At 44.3% G+C, this 15,653-nt stretch overlaps 1 protein-coding gene and 1 long non-coding RNA gene across 3 annotated transcripts in view; one reads left to right on the plus strand and one right to left on the minus strand.

Moving 5' to 3' along the window:
- The first annotated feature begins 1,518 nt into the window (after positions 1–1,518).
- pear1 (platelet endothelial aggregation receptor 1) overlaps positions 1,519–15,653 on the plus strand; it is a 52,100-nt gene continuing 37,965 nt past the window's right edge. The window contains exon 1 of the mRNA XM_063199327.1: positions 1,519–1,923. The gene's annotated coding sequence lies outside the window, so the exon portion shown is untranslated. The remainder of the gene's footprint in view (positions 1,924–15,653) is intronic.
- Positions 10,071–14,479, minus strand: LOC134449410 (uncharacterized). Of its 2 annotated transcripts, none has more exons than XR_010034957.1 (6): positions 14,098–14,479; positions 13,173–13,312; positions 12,980–13,061; positions 12,603–12,719; positions 11,691–11,779; positions 10,071–10,191 (listed from the first exon to the last, which is right to left on the minus strand). It is a non-coding gene; the product is annotated as an uncharacterized LOC134449410 (long non-coding RNA). The 2 variants fall into 2 exon arrangements; XR_010034956.1 differs by having other exon boundaries at positions 12,973–13,061; positions 14,098–14,478.

The raw sequence follows: 15,653 nt of genomic DNA on the forward strand, positions 1-15,653 counted from the left end.
AAAGCCCTGGCAGTTGTGTGTGTGTGTGTGTGTGTGTGTGTGTGTGTGTGTGTGTGTGTGTGTGTGCGCGTGTGTGCGCGTGTGTGTGCATGCGTGCGTACAAGGGTGCATGTGTGCGTGCGTGCGTGCGTGCGTGCGTGCGTGCGTGCGTGCGTGCGTGCGTGCGTGCGTGCGTGCGTGCACGTGTGTGTGCGTGGGTGTGTGTGTGTGCATCACAAGTGCATGAGCGTGCATACCTATTTGCTGAGCCTGTATTTGAGTGTACATGCTCCAGGACTGCTTGCACATCTGCATGCGTTTGTGTGTGCGTGTGTGTGTGTGCGTGTGTATAGCGCGTGCGTGTGTATGTCAGCATGCATGTATCACTACTGTTTTTGTGAGTGAGTGGGTGTACGTGTATGTGTGTGGGGGGTCTTTGAGGTTTCTCTTCTGGGAATAAGCATTACTTCATCAATGACAGGGACTAATGGGAGCCTGTAGCTGCGATGGGCATTGGGCTCCTTCTGATCCCTCCAGTGTGTGGGTGTACACGTGTGCATGTGTTTGCGTCTTGTGTCTGTATCCGTGCATGTGTGTGGGTTTGTTCTTTTTTGGGGGGAGTGCATGGGGGTGGTGTGTGTGCATGAACAGCAATGTGTGTGCGTGTGTGCGTGTGTGCCTGCGTGCGTTCATGAGTGTGTGCATGCGTGCATGTGTGTGTGTGAGAGAGTGTGTGTGTGTGTGTGTGTGTATGAGAGAGAGAGAGAGAGAGAGATAGAGAGAGTGTGTGTGTTTGTCTGTGCTGGTAAAACGCTTTAGGGTTCTGCAGCCACTGCGCTCTGCCACCCATCCCCCCACCCCCCCCCCCCCCCCTTACCTCTCTCTCTCTTACCCCCTCTCCCATTTCTCTCTCCCACCCTCGACCTCCTCTCTCTCCTCTGCTTTCTCTCTTTCTTTTTTCTCTCCTTCTCTCTCTCCCTCTCACTTTTCTCCCCTCTACCCTCCTCTCTTTCCCCTGCTTGCCATGACTTACGCAATAGTCATCAGTCAGGGGGCTCTGGCCAGCTGTTGTGCAGCGATGTGCTGTGTGAGTACGGGGCTCATCCACCTTCGTATATTATGCTGACATGCTGTTTCCCCCACCTCATCCCCTTCCACCCCCACTTCTCCTTGCTTTCACCCTCCCTCCCTTTCTCTCTCTCTTCGGACGATGGATGGATCCCGATGCATTCCAACATTTCTGAGTGAGGGAGCATCACAAGCCACATGAGCTCAGTGAGAGGGGGGTGAATTATAAGCATAACACGCCGGGAAGCTGACAGGAGGGGGACAAACGGGCTAGTTGCCCTGGGCCCAGGTAGAGAGAGCAGGGCCCAGAATGGGGTCCTCTCTCCATTACATGTATTGGTTGGGGTGGGGCTTTCAGCTGATTTTGTCCTGGGCCCAGGGAGTGAGCAGAACCCAGAATTGGGTCCTCACTGCATTACATGTATTGGGTTGGGGGGGGGGGGTGACGATTACACTCAGCAGTCTTATATCTTACTGGATTGGTCAGTAAGGGATGGGGTAGGAAGTGATGTCATGGTTTATTTACTTTTCTTCTTGTGTTTGTTTGTTTTTGTTTGTTTGAAGCTTTCTTGTGTGTAATGCTATCCACAGAGGCCCTCCAGAGGAAGCAGGGCTGTGGGTCAGCCGGGACATCTCTCTGCTTCTGCAAGTCCCTCTCTTCTCTCTTCTCTCTTCTCCTCTTTCCTCCCCCTGTTCTCCGCCCTGTCCCTTCTCCCCTTCTCCTTTTCGCCTCCCTCTGCTGCTTTCTTCTGTTTTCTTCTTCTCTCCCTTCCCTCTGTCACCAACTCAGGGCCAACTCGTTTTTCTTTTTCTCCCCAGCTAGCCCACCCCCCTCCCTGTTATTTTCCTGCTCCACACAATCCCTAGCTCCAAAAAGTGAGTAATATTTTCTACCTCAATTAGAAGTCCAACCTCAGAGAGAGAGAGAGAGAGAGAGAGAGAGAGAGAGAGAGAGAGAGAGAGAGAGAGAGAGACAGAGAGAGAGAGAGACAGAGAGAGAGAGAAATAGGCAGAGAGGTGGGCAGATAGAAAGAGAGATGGGCAGAGAGAGGGAGAAAGAGAGAGAGAGTGGGGGGATGACAGGGAGAAAAAGAGAGATGTGGAGAGGGAGAGATGAAGAGAAGGGGTACTAGAGAGGCCATTTGATGAGTGCCATGTGCTGTGTGCAAGACGTCACTCTATACACCAACATTAGGAAAGGAAATCGAAGAGAAAAAAACAAGCTCCCCTCTCCTCTGCTTGCCTCTCTCCAGGACGCCATTATCCTGTTATAACACAGACCACTTGCCATACAGAAATAGGCTGACGGGAACAGCGTAAGCAATCCATATGGATCTTCACTTGCCAATGCCCTGAACTTTTGCATCCATGTTATACGTGCCAAAATTTTTTTTTTTTTTCTATCAATGCAATTTGCTTGCTAGCATTGAGCATGCACCATGATGATTGGTTTAAACGAGGATGAGGGATGGGTTACAAATCAGGAGTAAGGTGTTAAGAAATAGTTAACAAAATGCAAAATGTATGCACCATAAAGAGTAGTTAGTGGCCAGAGTTTTGTACTTTTGACTGGGGCTGCAAGACTGTGTTAGGGGATGCTATGTCCACACTCATATCCAAACCCAAAGTTGATTTGACAAGCTGCAGAATAATTCAACCTGCTCCTTTCATTCGTGTCACATCAAACAAAAAAATAAAATAAAATAAAATAAAAAATAGGCCAGGCTTTGCACAATCACGTTGACAGTTAAGGCTTCTCAAGCCATACACATATACAAACAGGCTCCTGTTTTAGAGTGACCGGGCAACAGATCAAGCCGATTTTTTTTATTTCATGTGTGCATGGGGGGAATGGACAGACAAGTTATTAGCATAGTAAGTATGACAATAACAGAAGTGCCGGGAATACAGCAGCAGCAATAGCAACATTCTACCGAAAAACAAAAGCGTAAAAAAGGCCTGGGGCTAAAAAGAAAGAAAGAAAGAAAGAAAGAAATTGGAAGGGCTTGGAAAAGACCTCCCATCTGTTTCCATTTGTCCCTCGCTCCGAGGCTTCGTCATCTGGTTTCTGGAAAAAGCGTTGTGAGCGAGTGGGGCCGCCGAGCGCGAGGTCCTTTTAAATTGATTGAGCGCTACGGTTTGCTGGGGTTGCTCCTAGGGTCTGGGTTCACTTTTTTGGGGCCCTTTTCTCCTCAGTTTGAAAGCGCCTGACATTTGTCAGCCAGGGCCAGTGTGAGTGAGTCAGTGGTGTGTGTGTGAGTATCTTTGCATTTAGCTAAAAATAAGCCTCACACTCACTCACACACCCAGCCCCTAACCCTGAGTAGTGCAGTCATTTTCCGATGTTAAGTACAAACAAACGTTGATGAGGAAACTGGCAAATGTGCCCCTCAGTGTGCGTGTGTGTGTGCCTTGACACACGGGCTTGCATGTGTGTGTGTGTTTGTGTGTGCGTGCATGCGTGGCGTGCGTGTGTGTGTGTGTGTGTGTGTGTGTGTGTGTGTGTGTGTGTGTGTGTGTGTGTGTGTGTGTGTGTGTGTGTGTGTGTGTGTGTGTGTGTGTGTGTGCTGCAACAATCTACCTTCGTGAGGCCACTGCTATTGGAGCACACCAACAAGGTGGGGCCCTCACTCCATGTGGAGCCCAAATCCTGGCCACCACATGTTTGACACCTTTTGCTTTGGGTAGTTTTGTATCATATCCTCATTGACAGGTTAAGATTAGGGATTATTTTGGTTTGAGCACAGTTAAGAATTTTAGCTATTGTTAGGGTTAATATGAATGAAAGTCAATGGGTGGGCCCCACAAAGATATAAATGTGGGGCTGTGTGTGTGTGTGTGTGTGTGTGTGTGTGTGTGTGTGTGTGTGTGCTCGCGTATGTGCTCATGTGCGCGTGCATGTGCGCGCACGTGTGTGTGCGAGAGCGTGTGTGTGTGTCATCATTTGTTTTTTGTTTGGTTGTTTGTCTGTGCACTATTTAACTTCACTTTGAAACGGTGTGAGTGAGTTGTGTGGCTACCATTGTGTCTGTTGCTGTGCGTATGCAAGGCAGTGTGCGCCTGTCTCCTCTGATTCTTTGTGTGTGTTTGTGTGTTTATACCATCTTCTTCTCATAGTGCCTCCCGTCTTGACTGTGCCACATGAAAGCTGGGCAGACGCAGGGTACGGCTGTCTCTGTTTTGCTCATTAAAACCCAAAGCCAGGGCGTGCACATTGTGTGCGTTATACCACCGCGCTTGCCAAGAGAATTCCAGACACCTCTTTGACTCAGTGTCTGCAACATTGTCTCACGCCTAATGCCTCTTGTGATGTGAGAAGGCGTCTTTTCTGCCTGTTCACCACCACTGCCACCTCCACATAGTACAACTCACACCACACATACAGTAATCCAATTTAAGTGCAATTGAGTGTTTGTATTACATCACTAAAAAAAGTAAAACTTCCCTGTGTAAATGTGCACTGTGTATGGTGGCCAGAGTAGGTATTGCAACTAACATTTTTTTTGTTGTTGGGTGAGGCATTTCACGCGGGCCATGGGGGTGTGGGGGTGGGGGGTGTTAGGATTGTGTGTGTGTGTGTGTGTGTATGTGTGTGTGTGGGGGGGGGGTTGGGGGGTTGAATTCACGCTGCGTAAATGCAAAACGGCAAAACAATGAGTAAAGTATGACATTGGTGCATGCGTCCCCTATGCAATGAAACAAAATTAAAACAAAATAGGAGCTCAGATAACAATTTAGGAGCAAATTGTGAAATTGTTGACAAACAGACAAAAAGGGTCTAAGAGAGTAGGCTATGCCTTTTTCCCCACACACATAGGTGCACACACATTCTACATGAGGGATGCTGGTCACAGGGCCAGTTTTTCAAAATTCCTCCCAGTAAAAGGGCTGAACTACATATTACACATGTATGTCTATATTCACATTCATTACACATTCATTTCTATATGCAGCCCGATGTCTCCTCTTCTGTCTCAATGAAGGCCTGCCGCCTAACTCATTATCATACAACTGTAAAACAAAGCCTGGGGAGTGTCAGTAAACTCATCCCAACTGTCCCTTCTCTGAAGGCTTCTTATTGCTCCCAAACCCAAGTTAACTACAGCAACTTGACTAGGCATTTGATCCTTCTGTCTTTCAAGCGCTCATGGTTTCCTTTATAGGATGTATTTCCTCCAGGAGGAAAATTCGAAGAGAAGGAAATCGTTTTTCAAATCGTTTTTAAAAATACGGAAATCGTTTAAAAAAAAAAGTTTTTTTTTCTTTAACATCTTCGGAAACTATGGCGGCCAAATTTAAACTATGGCGGTGCGCCATAGTTTCCTCAATGTATGGGAAACACTGCAGTCAATTCATCACTTAGAGACTACTCTGGGACCAATTACACTCTAGAAGATGGTAAATCAAGTCTCGAAGTTTAATTAACACTGCATTGTATTACTGTGTGCACACAATTGTAACTAAAATTAAAATCACAAAGCCTTACCATAACAACAATGTTTGCTCTATGAAAGGGTATGTATCACATACACCAACCCTTTTATTATTAAGAATGATATTAAAACAAAACATAGCCTCTTGAACAGAAATCATGCATGTTGTTATGAATAATATTTTTAATCCTGTTCGAAATGAGCTTGCTTTGATCTTGTCCTCAAAGGCGCTGACGTATGCCCATGGAGTATGGTGGTATCAATGCCAGGTTAAATACAGCTTTTAACCTTTTTACTTTTGAAGAGAGTGCCTTGGTATTTTTTCTTTTTCAATGTCCACAGTTTGTTGATTGTATGAAAGAGTGTGCATGTTCCGTTTTGCGTTTTTGAGAGAGAGAGAGAGAGAGAGAGAGAGAGAGAGAGAGAGAGAGAGAGAGAGAGAGAGAGAGTGTGTGTGTGTGAGAGAGAGTGTGCCGCTGCTAAAGGTTTTGAGGCCCTAAGCATAAGAGACCGCCTCATAATTAAATAATAATGACAAAAATCTGTTTTTTTTTTTAGTCAATCTCAATTTAGGAGGCCCCAATTTTAGGGGCAAAGTGGTTGAGGCCCTAAGCGCTCTGCTTGCTCTGCTTATGCTTAGCTACGTCTCTCTCTCTCTCTCTCTCTCTCTCTCTCTCTCTCTCTCTCTCTCTCTCTCAGAGAGAAACCTACCAACACTTACCAACCATTGTGGGGTACCTGATGTCCCCATTAAGTAACAAGTAACATACGGTATTGGTGTGTGTGTGTGTGTGTGTGTGTGTGTGTGTGTGTGTGTGTGTGTGTGTGTGTGTGTGTGTGTGTGTGTGTGTGTGTGTGTGTGTGTGTGTGTGTGTGTGTGTGTGTGTCTTGTAGCATCCAACTGTGTTGATCACATCGATATTTTAGATGAGCTTACATTAGATTCAACCAAAGATTTTCTATGTTTCTTCCATCTCTGATTCAACTTTATTGTCATTGCACATGTATAAATGCACAGGATAGGGAAATCCAATCTACGATAGGGAAGCGTAGATCACATTGTCACAAAGTGCAGTCTACACAGTAACAAAATGCTGTAGATGTATACAGTATGTCACATAAGTGAGTACACCCCTCACATCAATCATTGTGTCGAAGTGAAATGTCTTTAATGTTGTCCTATGAAAATATATACTTACAAATCTGCAAAAATGTGAGGGGTGTACTCACTTATGTGACATACTGTATAAATATGTTGATTTGCACTTCTATTTGAATGTGTCGTGGCGGGTAGAAGAATATGTTGATTTGCACTTGGTTTTGAATGTGTCGTGACGGGTAGAAAAATATGTTGATTTGCACTTGGTTTTGAATGTGTCGTGACGGGTAGAAAAATATGTTGATTTACACTTGTTTTTGAATGTGTCGTATGGTGAGTAAAAGAAGGGATTAGGCAGAACATATGCCAGTCCCTAGCAGACCACAAGAAGAGTGTGTTTACCGTAAAGGCAGCGTGATTGTCATCCATACAGGGCCATTAAGCAGGCCAATGATGTGTCAGCCTGTAAGAATCTGCTTGTGGCTAAGACACTTTTTTTACTCCCTAATGAAGTTGTGTGCGTGTGTGTGTGTGTGTGTGTGTGTGTGTGTGCGTGTGCGTGCGTGCGTGCGTGCGTGTGTGTGTGGGCATGCGTACGTGTTTTGTGGGCACATGTGCGTGTCGCTGTGCATGTGTGTATACGTGTCTGTGTTGGCATAAGAGTTGAGTGCGTTGGGGGCGGGGGGGAGTTGTTGGCACTCTTGGGTCTGTGTGTGTGTGCGTGTGTGTGTGTGTGTGTGTGTGTGTGTGTGTGTGTGTGTAGGAGGCAGAGTAAGAGAGAGCCTAATTAAACTATTTACCCCAGTCATATGAAGTGACTGTGCAGGCCCCCTATACCCAGCCCTTAATGGAAACCTTCTGTCTGGCCCAATAAAACTTCTCCTTTTGTGGTGTTCCCTTTTCTTTTCTTTTCTTTTCTTTTCTGTTCTGTTCTTTTTATTTTTTTCTGACATTATTTTCTTCTCGCAGCCCCCCTAAAACATTGCCAGGGCGCCTTTTAAAGAACCGAACGAGTTGAAAACCGATAACATCTTTAAATAAAAAATCCTGCAATCTGGATTTTTTAGTGCTCAGATCCAGACTTCTCTTTTCATCCACTGTTTGGCTACAAAAATCAATCCCACAACCCCCAGAAGCATATGTTTGTAGCATTTGCACTTTAAAAAGGATACGCATCCTGAACTCATCCAGTTTTGCTACCGGTCACATTCCCTTATCAGTCGCTGAAGAGGTGTGTACAGACAGCGTTTGCCGGCTTTGATCCTTGTTGTCGTTGGAAGGCGCTGAGAAAACACAAGCCCTTTGGCTGGCCTGCTCCCTCACTTTGTGACGTGCCACAGAGTTTGTAAAAGTGGCGCACCGCTGCGTTCCCACGACTGAAGGAGAGCAGGGAAACAAAAAAAAAGCTTCCCTACATGGTCTGCCGGCCACGGCCGCGGTGCTTGGTCCCCTCAAACTGACCGCTTTTGTCCATGAGAGGGGCGGCGAGGCCACCTTCCGCAGAGGATGAGCTCTCCATGGGAGACGGGGACTGTCCCCCTTCCCCTAGCGTCGCGTCGTCCCGCGGGGCGCCGTGCAGATTAGAACCAGATGTCCCTTCCCAAGGGTAGTGTAGTGTAGTGTGATGTAGTGTGGTGTGGGGTGGTGTAGTGTGGTGTTGGGTGTGTGGTTTGGTATTTGTGTGTGTGTGTGCGTGCATGCGTGCGTGCGTGCGTGTGTGGTGTGTATGTGTGTGTGTGTGTGTGTGTGTGTGTGCGTGCGTGCGTGCGTGTGTGTGTCTTTTTTGTTTCTGAGCGTGAGAGAGAGAATTTTGTGCGTGAGGCAGAGAGAGCTCAATGTTTCCTTTTTTCAGTGTGATGTCACGTGCATTGTTTGTGCTTGTGTATCCATGTGATGTAGGCTATACAAATACTTGATGTCAGTTACTTAAAGGGAAGCATTTTAGCCCTTGTATTGTGTGTGTGTGTGTGAGAGTCATAGAGAAAGAGAGCAAGAGAGAGACAAACAAAGAAAGCGCCCGTGCGCCCATCCGTCCGTGCGTCCGTGGGTCCGTGCGTCCGCTCATACGCATATACTGTATGCATATATGCATTTCTGTCCGTGCATTGCATTTCTGTCTGTGTGTCTGTGTGTCTGTGCGAGGGACACGGTTATTGCGTGAGAGATTGTGTGGAGAGACCTTAACTGATTGATAGTAGAACAGGAGCACAGACAGACACATTCTTCTTCCCGTGTCCCTTCTCTTGGATTCCTCCGTTTTCGCATGCCATATGTGGATATGCTCCCTCCTTCCTAAAAAAAACCCCTCACCTCTGGCCAAGCGCCTGCGTCGAGTTCACATTTGGATCAAGGCACGTAGCATTAGGATCCATCAGGGAAGCTGATGGCGGGACAACAGGGTCAGCTGTCCCAGGCCCAAGGAGAGAGGGGGCCCAGAATTGGGTTGTCACCCAGACAGCAAAATGGGTCTGGCCCAGATCTGTGACAGATGTTGGCAGGCACTTGGGCCAGGTCCGCAATCCTGGTCTGGCCCGGTTTCTTATTTTACAATGGCGCTGAGCTGGAACAGGTCCGGATTATGGATCCGGAATGGATCTGGCCCAGGTCCGATCCACATGTTTGGAATTTGTGGCCGACCTGGGCCAGATCTGGCCCAGGTCCGTAATACGCATCTGACCATGATCTGGCCCTGATCCGTAATACACAGTTGGGGCTCATCTGGCCCATATCCGGACCTTATCTGGGCCTTATCTGGGCCTGATCCGGATTAAAGGGATATTTAAAGGCATATGCCATTATTTTGGGGCTTAATACAGTTAAAATCGTTGGCTGGGGTTTATAAAGGTGGTAAAGTGTCTTATTTTTCATGTGAAGCGTTGTCTTGCTTTAAGACAAGTTAAAAGAGGGAGTATGTCGCTAAGCTAGTGAAAGTCAATGCATCCATGTAGCATTGCTACATGCTACACGGATCCATTGACTTTCACTAGCTTAGCGACATGCTTCCTCTTCTAACTTGTCTTAAAAGAAGACAACGGCTTACATGAAAAATAAGACACTTTACCACCTATATAAACCCTGGCCAACGATTTTAACTGTATTAAGCCCCAAAATAGTGGCATATCCCTTTAAAGGTGGACGTGGAATATTTTTAGTTGTTCATTTCCAGAATTCATTATGCCCATTCACAAATGTTAACTTTTTAACAGATATTTACCACCACCAAAGTATTCAACATGACTGGGAAATTTGCACTTTTCATACATGAAAAGGGGGATCTTCTCCATGGTCCGCCATTTTGAATTTCCAGAAATAGACATTTTAGCTGTAAAACTCACTACACTTTGGTATTCATGCAAAAATCTAAATTAGCAGTAGACAGCACAGTTTCAATGAGCACCATAGATGCAATACCTACTCTGGCCACAATTTTACACAGTGCACCTTCAAGCAAGAGCAAACAATGTTTTTTTTAAAAATGAGCTGCTTACAAATTATGCATTTTAGTATTCTTTATTGTTTTGTTTCTTGTTGGGTGTGTGCCAAAGCGGTCGGCTGCCAGATCCATCTCCACATTTTTGATAGCGTTCATCTCTCCCTTGTTGCCTCTTCACACTGTAAGATATTAAAAAGCACACAAAGCAGAAGGGAAACGTTAGACTTAATGCAGATGTATGTGCAGGCACAAATTACATACGATTGTGAATGAACTGACACATACAGGTGCTGGCCAAAAAAAATTAAATATCATGAAAATGTTTATTTATTTCCATAATTCCATCAATAATGTTACACTTTCATAGATTATAGATTCACGACCCACATTTTAAACTATGCCAATAATTTGTTTATTCTTGCATATTTTTGGCTTCAAGAAACCATGAATTAAGTAACTCACAAAATTAGAAGATTGTGATGAAATCACCATTCTCTTCAGAAAAAAAGAAACGGGTCATATTGTCATATCAAATCAGTTAAAATTCTCGACTTTCTAAATAACATGTCAATGTTTAATATTTGGTTAGAAATGTAATCGCCTTAATCACGGCAATGATGTATTTAACATTTCAGTCAATGGCACACATGCTTGACAGCATCAAATGCAAATTTGTTTATCATGGTCTCATCAGAGTCAAACAAACTAAGGATATGGGTTACTGGAACCATGTCCTCTGATCTAATGACATCAAGATAAACAAATTGGCTTTAGATGGTGTCAAACATGTGTGGTGGTAAAAAGCGATGTGTACAAAGGAAAGTGCCTCATGCTGAAAGTCAAGTATGGTAGTGGGAGTGGCATGGCTTGGGGCTGTGTGGGTGCTATCAACAGTAGGAAGCTGAATTTCACCAAAAGAAATATGCTTGTCAACATGTACTGTAACTACTGAAACAGATCATGATACTCCCTATAGGATTTCATTCGAATCTCACACACATCAATTATAGCCAGGTGCAGACTCAAAATGTAAAAGTTAAATGCAAGGCAAAGATAAAACGCACAACAATGACCTCCCTTTTAATCCCTTTAAATTTCGAGACAATTCAGGCCAACACGGCCCCTTCTCAGACACTATGATAGGCGTGTACTCAATTTTGCACCAGCATAATTTCACAAAAATGGGCAAATATGTCATTTAAGTTATACAATTGGCCTTAATTTTCTTATGTAAGCTCAAAAGATGTTGTATTACACTTACTCTATGAGCGTTTTGGGAATAACTTGTGTGTTCAAAATGTTACTTTTCAACAAGGGTATACTCATTATTGCTGTGCACTGTATATTTGAATAATTTCTTAAAAATGTGGGAACATGGAGCAGCAGGAATAAGATGTGGGACCAATGGGCTGTGGGAACATGACCCCGTACACAGAACATACAGTCAACCTAGCCAAGTAGACAGTAGGTATTCCATCCACTTTTCAGGTCACCACAGAACAGCATCAGGCAAGTTCTGGTTAAGTGTTGTACAACAAGTGTGTGTGTGTGTGTGTGTGTGTGTGTGTGTGTGTGTGTGTGTGTGTGTGTGTGTGTGTGTGTGAGAGAGTAAGTGAGAGTGAGAGAGTGTGCACACCAGCATGCATGGGCTTTAATGCATAACATAAAAACAACTTACTTAATACATTCTGATGACGTCCGAGGGCTTCTTGAATATGTAGTGAGGCCGACCCAGCAGAGTAGAAGTCCTGTCCTTTCATTTGAGTCCTACAGCACAAAAAGAATAAATAATTATGAATAATAGTTATTGGGATTTCACTGTGAAAATATTTAGTACAATTGGCATCCATGTTTACAATTAGTTTAGTTTATTGGTTTATTTCATCAGGGACCATGTGCAAAGTACATTAGTTACATAGTAAAAAAAAAGATGACCTGCACCACATTATAGCTAAAAGCTAATTTCCATCTGCATTCCCTGGGCAGGTAAGAAAACATATAACACACACACACACACACACTAAAATATGTCATATGCAAAAACTACCATATGCTCAGTGTCAAAACAGGTATGTGCAAAACTATTAGTGGTGACCAGACTGGGTACATGAAAGCCATTTCTTCACTCCAAGTGAGAATGAATAAAAGTTTGTAATGCCTTTTATGTGGGTGGGAAGGGCATTCCATTATTTAGTTGCTCTGCAAAAACAGATTGTGCAAATGTATGCTGTTACCCGGCTTGGGAGGCTACTATTTCCTCTGGTGGTAGATCTAGTTGTTCTGTTAATTTGTTCAGAGCAAGGATGGATAAAAGTTTTCAGAGGTGGTGGAGCAGAATTGTGAATCATTTTGTGCACAAGTTGCACAGCAGAATATAGAATTAGGTTGTCAAAACTGAGCAAGTAATACTTGTCCAGTATGGCACAACACAATGGTGAAATTGAGACGTCTGTCCAAAACTTTTTCATGGTAGTCTTGTTAGCCTGAGACCAGCTTGACATACATTAGTGTAAATGAGATATTATCAAGCCACTTACATATGTCTCAGCAGGATCAACCGTTAAGTTAAATTGTCAGCTCATACACTCACATGACAGTCCAAAAAGGTGTTCAGTGGCGGCTTCTTCTCTCACTTGCAGCTTCATACACATCGAGCGATGTTGATGCCAGGTCGATCAAGGAATGACTGTGCCTACTGTTTACAATTCTACCCAAAGCAAAAAGAAAAAGAAACACAAAAAGGTTGAAAGTTTGTCATAGAAATACATAGAACATACAATAAACCTATTCAAGTAGACAGTAGGTATTCTATGCACATTCAGGCCACCAAACAACAGCATCAGGCAAGCTCTTATTGAGTGCAGTACAACAAGTGTGTGTGTGAGAGTGAGAGAGAGAGAGGGGGGGGGGGCGCGTGCCAGCATGCATGGGCTTTAATGCATAACATAAAAACAACTTACTTCATACATTCTGGTGGTGTCCAAGGGCTTCTTGAATAAATAGTGAGACCAACGCCGCAGAGCAGAATTCCTGTCCTTTCATTTGTGTCCTGTAGCAGAAAAAGAATAAATAATTATGAATAATAGTTATTGGGATTTCACTGTGAAAATATATAGGCCTAGTACAATTGGCATTCATGTTTACAACTCTCGGCTCATACCTTCAAATGACAGTCCAAAAAGCTTTTCAGTGGCGGCTTCTTCCCTCACTTGATGCAGAGGCAGCTTGCTTCATACACATCGAGTAGGCCTAATGCTGGTGTCAGGTCGATCAAGGAATGGCTGAACCTACCGTACAATTCTACCCAACCCAAAGCAAAGAGGAAAAGAAAGACAAAAAAAGTTTCAACGTTTTGCATACAACATGCATGCATGAGCTTTAATTCACAGTATTTTGATGAAGCCTAATCCATGTTATAGCCTATATCACAATGCAGTTATTAAACTAACAATACGACCATTTAGGATTTGTGTAAATAGGCTACAACAATCAAGGAGTTACAAACTGCGTGATGTCAAATGAATTCAGCTCAAGGTGAGCTAATAGCACAACACAGAATGTTTGCTGTCGGCGGCACAACATGGATACGGTGATTATTAAGCCATCAGAAATTGATTGAAAATAATCGAACACATCATGTACATCACACTCGCACCTATACCTAGCTTTTTTGGCGAATGTTATACAAATCACAGCGGTCCTAGTTACAGAACTACCGGTAGTAGTGCTAGTCGACTAGAAACTACCTTTGTTTCTGTCCCGTGTTGATAGGGTATGTTTGGGATGTTAGCTTCATAAAAGATTATCACCATTACTGCTAATGCCGCTAAAATTGACTCAAATAGCCCGATCATGACACATTTTGAGTGGGTTCATCAAAAGCTTATGATGCCACAGCCCAGCCACAAAGACAGCAGCAAGTTAGCGCGATGCTGAGGTGTTATGATTCAGTGCTCGGCCAAGCCATTTCACGACACAACAGAGGAGGTAATTAACTCACTGGACTAAAACGCTGAAATAGTAGTGGCGACGGCGTGTGAGTGTATTTTACTTCTACCATAGTATTAAGTTAAATAATTACTTACCATCATTGAATGATCAAGTCACGACAGTGCAGTGTTGGACGAGACGCGACACAGGCGGATAGTTGAGTTCAGCTGAGGTAAACTGAAGAACGGTCTCTCTCTCTGAGGGTTCCAAAGTGACAGTTGGGGAACAAATTCAGTTTTGGCGCGTCCGGATTGCTTTATGTGGCCCGCACCCGCCACGCGCCTTCAAATCGGACTGAATTATTTTATTATGGCGCGTCCGGATTGCTTATGTGGCCCGCATCCGCCAGGAGCCTTCAAAACTGACTGTCAAACTACTGGTCCGGATCGGAGCTGCCGCTGATCGGCAAAATGACTGTGACTGCTATGCGGATCTGCTGACTTGAAAACGGACCCGGCCCAAATCTAATTGCTGTCTGGGCAGTGTATTGAATGGTGGAAGGAGGCTTTCAAACGACTTCGTTGTGGGCCCGGCCGAAGCTTCCAGCGGCCCTGCATTCAATAATAGATCAAACTGTAAAAAACGAAATAGTAACTCTGCAGTTTTACAACTGCCGGGCATTTTCCCTGTAAATGTCAGTTAAAATTGCCACTTTGAAGTGTCCCTTAAGCCCCTATTGAATTACCTCATTGCTCTCCATTTAATGGTTTCACAATCTGACAAGACATTTTGCAGACACGGAATTACGAACACTGTTTGTGACAATAGCCCTTGGATTGTTGTCACTTGACGCCGGGCCATGCTCAGAAACAATGCGGCGAAAACTGGCCAAAGTGTGTCGATGAAAGACAAAAGTCAAAGTTATCACTCGCTCACATGCAATAAACAACCCCCAGAATTCCGAAAGTTTTGCCTGGACAAACGATAGCCCAAACGTCCCCGCTGCACTCGGTATGACCTAATTATGAATGCGATGAGCGATATTCCAGAGATGGTCCGTCTGTCTGTCCGGCACTCTGCGTTCTGCGGAGGCATTTTCTTGCCAGGCTGAAGAATGGGGGACATGTTGAAAAGCTGTTTCCAATCATCTGTTCTGTTTTTCTTCTTCTTTTTCTTCCGCCATATGCCCTCTTTTTCTCTCTTTTTGATGGTCTGTTTCTCTTTTCTCTCTCTAACTTCTGAATCTCTTCCTCTCTCTATTTGTCTCTATATACTAGAGCTGGGCGGTGTACGGTTAAAAAACCGTGATCTCGGTTTACACTACGCAAGGTTCTCTTTTTGATGAGAGACGGTTTTGTTGTTGTTGTTTATAGCCTACTATGTTATGTGCATGAGCTTCATACTCCGTGTCACACTTCCAAAGATTCTTCTAATTCATAAGTCTCTGACACTTCATTTCAACTCTGCTAAGTCCACTGTTGTTGCTGTTCTACTAGGGAATGTCACCACAATGTAAGATGTTGATTGAACTAATAAAATAATTGGTTACGCGCTAGAGGCTAGTGAGAGTGAAACATGATGGACACACATGGCATGGATGAATCATGACAAACATTTCAATTCATTTAGCCTACCTTTGATCTCAAAAAGTTAAATAAAAGGCAATTCTATGTGGTGCTATGTTAACAGGCTACAACAGTTGTCTGATTCT

Source organism: Engraulis encrasicolus, chromosome 5, assembly GCF_034702125.1.
Source record: "Engraulis encrasicolus isolate BLACKSEA-1 chromosome 5, IST_EnEncr_1.0, whole genome shotgun sequence".
Taxonomy (NCBI): domain Eukaryota; kingdom Metazoa; phylum Chordata; class Actinopteri; order Clupeiformes; family Engraulidae; genus Engraulis; species Engraulis encrasicolus.